The sequence below is a fragment of the Vespa mandarinia genome, chromosome 12 (assembly GCF_050613455.1).
Source record: "Vespa mandarinia isolate Hongniang chromosome 12, ASM5061345v1, whole genome shotgun sequence".
In the NCBI taxonomy this organism is placed as follows: Eukaryota; Metazoa; Arthropoda; class Insecta; order Hymenoptera; family Vespidae; genus Vespa; species Vespa mandarinia.
In genome coordinates, this window is record NC_140821.1 from 4,300,001 (window position 1) to 4,305,000 (window position 5,000).

A 5,000-nucleotide genomic window follows, 5' to 3' on the forward strand; every position below is an offset into this window, starting at 1 on the left:
AGAGAGAGAGAGAGAGAGAGAAATATATCATATATGTATATTTTCTTATCATTATCATCATTGTTTATAATTCTTTTTTCCTCTTCTTTTTTCTTTTTTTTTTTTTTTTTTTTCTTTTATTCAAATAATTCAATTATCATAAAATATCATGACGAATAATAATAAGTTCAATGAATTCGCGATTAATGATATAATTTTATAACAATACGATAACGTTGTTTTCAGTCGTTACGAGTAAAATTTAATATTTATATATATATATTTTGAAATTGATTTTACACGCTATAACATAATATTTATGCTCGTGTGAAATATAATTACAGATATAGGTAATAAATAATTTAATAAAGCATTACGATTACTTTTGATTTATATATATTTATTATCTTAGAATTATCGATACAATATTTCGATATTGTACTGCAAGATATTTTCTTCGACTTTATAAATTGAGTTTTTGTTCACGTTCGAACGAAGAAAAAAAAAAATAATAATAATAAAAAAAAAAAAGCAAGATGATACAAAAGTGAATTTTCTAATTGAAAAAAAAAGAAAAAAAAAAAGAAAAAGAAAGGCAAGTAAAAAAAAAAAAATGTCAAACGAACCAGATATGATATAAACTTTCAAGTAACGAAGAAAAAATTGTAAAAGTTTCAATCAACGTGTGTACGTGTGCGCACGTGCTTTATGCATGTACGTGTGTATATTTATACGTCGTAAATACAATCTCATCGATTATATCATTTAGATTTTATCAACAATTTTTATCCAACTAGTAACGAAAGTAATTTCCTCGGATACTTGTTAGATCGATAAGGATAGCGCCGATAAATCAATAAGATTAATACAAGATTAATTTTATTCTATTATAAATCTGAAGCATTTATTCGAGAATACAAAAAATCGATTTGACAAACAACTACAAATATTATCTCTCTCTCTCTCTCTCTCTCTCTCTCTCTCTCTCTTTCTCTCTCTCTGTCTGTCTGTCTATCTGTCTGTCTGTCTTTCTCTTTTTAAATATCATCGTAATTCAAAGTATGAATCCGAGAATACGAACAGCTGATTTGAGACGACAAGTATTGTTATCTCTCTCTCTCTCTCTCTCTGTCTCTCTCTCTCTCTCTCTCTCTCTCTCTGTCTCTTAGTTTGTCTCCTTTTAATATCACCGTTCAATTCAAAGTATGAATTAAAAATTACGAACAGCTGATTTGAAACAACAAGTACTATTATCTCTCTATTTCTCTCTCTCTCTCTCTCTCTCTGTCTCTTAGTTTGTCTCCTTTTAATATCACCGTTCAATTCAAAGTATGAATTAAAAATTACGAACAGCTGATTTGAAACAACAAGTACTATTATCTCTCTATTTCTCTCTCTCTCTCTCTGTCTCTTAGTTTGTCTCCTTTTAATATCACCGTTCAATTCAAAGTATGAATTAAAAATTACGAACAGCTGATTTGAAACAACAAGTACTATTATCTCTCTCTCTCTCTCTCTCTCTCTCTCTCTCTCTTTCATTTTCTCTTTTTCTCTTCTTCTTAACCTGTATTTTTTTAATATCATCGTACTATTCAAAGCATGGATTAAAAACTAAGAACAGCTGATTTGAAACAGCAAGTATTATTATCGCTCCCTCTCTCTCTCTCTCTCTCTCTCTCTCTGTAGTTAAAGTTGGTCGAAAAAAAAAATTCGTCTTCCATTCGCGGAAATCGTTAGTGAGAATTGTCTCGTGCGCGAGAGCTGTCAAGTTTAATCGATGTATCGTACTTGTCTCGTAGATAAGAAAGACCGAAACCGGAGTAGAAAGAGAGAAAGAGACAGAGAGAGAGAGAGAGAGAGAGAGAGAGAGAATGAATGCAAGAAATAGAGAAAGATAGATAGAAAGTAAGAAAGAGAGAGAGAGAGAGATAGAGAGAAAGAGAGAGAGAGAGAGAAGACAGGATCTTCGAAAAATCGTTCTCCTCCGGCGATGACCTCGCGCGCTCATTCACCCGCTGCGAGTAGAGTAGAAGAAGAAGAAATAGGAGGAGGAGGAGAAGAAGAAGAAGAAGAAGAAGAAGAAGAAGAAGAAGAAGAAGAAGAGGCAGAAGAAGTAGAAGAAGAAGCACACACAAGCACGCGGAGTTCTTCTTCCTACGAGTCTCTAACCGCTCGTCGTCGCAACCGATCGCTCGCTGGAGGATCGACAAGGTCAGGGACTCGTAACGCACGCCGTAGAGAGAGAGAAAGAGAGAGTAAGAGACAGACAGACAGACAGACAGAAAGAGAGAGAGAGAGAGAGAGAGAGAGAAAACTGAGAGTTTTACAAAGCCATCGTGTGGCACATACATACACGTTTCCACGAAAGGCGAACGATGGGAGACGACGACTACCGGTAAAAAAAAAAAAAAGAGATAAAGAAAGAGAGAGAAAGAGAGAGTGAAAAAAAACTCTCGTCGATCGATCTTCACGTCCTATCCCAATAGACGAAAGTTATAACTTGATATAAAAAAAAATAAAATGCCTACGTATGTGTGTGTGTGTGTGTGTGTGTGTGTGTGTGTGTGTGTGTGTGTGTGTGTGTACGTACGTACGTACGTATGTATTTAAGTACTTATATTATAGACCTATCCAAGAAATTCTTTTTAAAGCTTTTAACAATGAATCATTTATATCTGAATTTCAAAATGATCTCTCTGTAAATATTAATCAAAATGACAAATCCTTTAATTTTAAATAATATCAAAACATATTTTCTCTTATATAAAAACTTTATTGAGATTGGTCCGATGAATTGGATCTGATCAAGGTCCAAATTTACAAAGGAAAAAAAAAAAAAAATGGAACAGAGAGAGCGCGTTTACCCGTTTGGACGGGCATGAAATACCAGCTTTAAAAGAAAGAAAAGAAAAAAAAAAAAAAGACAAAGAGAAAGAACATTCGCGACATTAATATCAATGAAAATAATATTCTTAATTAATAAGTTGAAAAGTAGAAAAATTATCTTTATCTATGTGAGAATGTAAGATATTAAGGGGGGAGGGCGGCGGATGGGGGTGGTGGCATTCTTGTGACGTTTGAAAGAGGAAAGGAGGATTAATCAAAAAATCGAAATTATCTTTTTTATATTAAAAGTATCTCGCGTATACGACAACGGTTTATATATATTTTTTTAATATACAAAATGATGACATGATATTAATTAATTAAATTACTGCCTGATCAAAATCTATTATTTCTTATGAAAATTTTTCTATACATATCTCCGATATCATTCATTTTTTATATTAAAAATATCGAAAGACAATTTAATCACTTGTTAACAATAAAATATCAAAAGTATTGTTATACTTATTTGAATTAAAAAAGAAATTCTGACATTACTTATTAACCAGTTATACACACAGACACATATATATATGTATATATACATATACATATATATCATATACACGTAGTAGGAGGAAGAGAAAGAAAAAGAAAAAAAGAAGGAGAAAAGAAGGGCGTCGTAAGGGGCAGAATATTGCGGTAGGCTACGCGCATCCGTTCGTCTCGAGCGACGGTACGCGACTGTGTGTGCGTGCGTGACGGAGCGAGCGAGCGAGCAAGCGTTCGTTCGTAGTCTTTCCATCTTTCTCTCTCTCTCTCTCTGTCTCTTTCTCTCTTTCTCCCTTTTTCTCGGAGCGTAAGCGATAGAAGAAGAAGAAGTAGAAGAAGAAGAAGAAGAAGAAGAAGAAGAAGAAGATGAAGATGAAGAAGGATAGAAGTAATAGAAGGTTGGAGAAGAGATGGCGCGGAATGGAGGCGGAGGACAGTGGCGCTGCGGGTTGTGGTGGGGGGAAGAAGAAGTAGAGAAGGTAGGATCGTAGTCGTCAGGAGTGGGGTGGGGAGGGAGTAGGCCGGGCTGTAGGACGTCGCAGCGAGAAGAAGAAGAAGAAGAAGAAGAAGAAGAAGACGAAGACGAAGACGAAGAAGAAGAAGAAGAAGAAGAAGAAGAAGAAGACGAAGAAGAAGAAGAGAAGAGAAGAGAAAAGAAAAGAAGTGGTACTAGCAGCTAGCGGTGGCAGCGGCGGCGGTAGGAACGGTGGTGGTGATGGTGGTGGTGGTGGTAGTAGTAGTAGTGGTGGTAATGGTGGTGGTGGTGGTGGTGGCTAGTGGTGGTGGTGGTAGTAGTGAGGAGCAGCTTAGGACGGAACGAGCCGAGGTTGGCCGAACGTAATAGATAGACGAAGAGAGCCGAACGTATACGATCGGAGCGGCGTGAGCTAGCTTGTGCGAGCGTGCGAGCGAGCGAGCAAGCAAACGAGCAAGCAAGCAAGCAAGCAAGCAAGCAAGCAAGGAAGGAAGCAAGCAAGCAAGCGTGCGAGCGAGCGAGCAAGCAAGCGAGCGAACGAGTAAGCGAGCGAACAACCGAATAAGTGCGAGCGAGAGAACGAATACGGCGCTCGAACTTGTGGAGTGTGAGTCTGGAGTAGTGAGTGAACGAGTCTGGACTAGCGGGCTACCCCGGTTCCGAGTCAGTCAGTGTGCCACCGGCGACCGTAGCCTCGCCGCGCGAGAACGTGGGATATAATAACGCGATCGAGACGAAGAGACAGACGCACACGTACACATATACACGTTTTAACTTAACGTACATACGTGTATATACATAAATACGTCGGGATATACTTACACGTATATATATATATATAAAAATATATATTTACACGGCCAACGCACGTTTATCATTTACACGACTCTTCTTCGTCCAATCTTTTTTATTCTCTTGAGGTTTTATATATATATATATATATACATAACTATATGTGTATATAAAAAAATATATATATAATAATAATAATTGTTGTCTATTACTATTATATAATTATAATTATAATTATTATTATTATTATTATTATTATTATTATTATTATTATTATTATTATTATTATTATTATTATTATTATTATTAATGTTATTAGAAGAACGAGAAAAAGAATCGCGAAAGATCGTGTTTGATTTTCTTCGTAAGAATTATA

General features: G+C 35.8%; 1 protein-coding gene across 7 annotated transcripts in view; it reads left to right on the top strand.

The window, feature by feature from the left end:
• Eip74EF (Ecdysone-induced protein E74) overlaps nt 1-5,000 on the top strand; it is a 248,978-nt gene that overhangs the window by 175,240 nt on the left and 68,738 nt on the right. Inside the window, exon 1 of one of the 7 annotated variants that reach the window (XM_035883982.2) lies at nt 4,944-5,000. This exon is cut by the window's right edge and continues 1,692 nt beyond it. The exons of the other annotated variants lie outside the window; for them this stretch is intronic. The gene's annotated coding sequence lies outside the window, so the exon portion shown is untranslated. Of the gene's footprint in view, nt 1-4,943 lie in introns of those variants that run through there. 7 annotated transcript variants of the gene reach the window in all.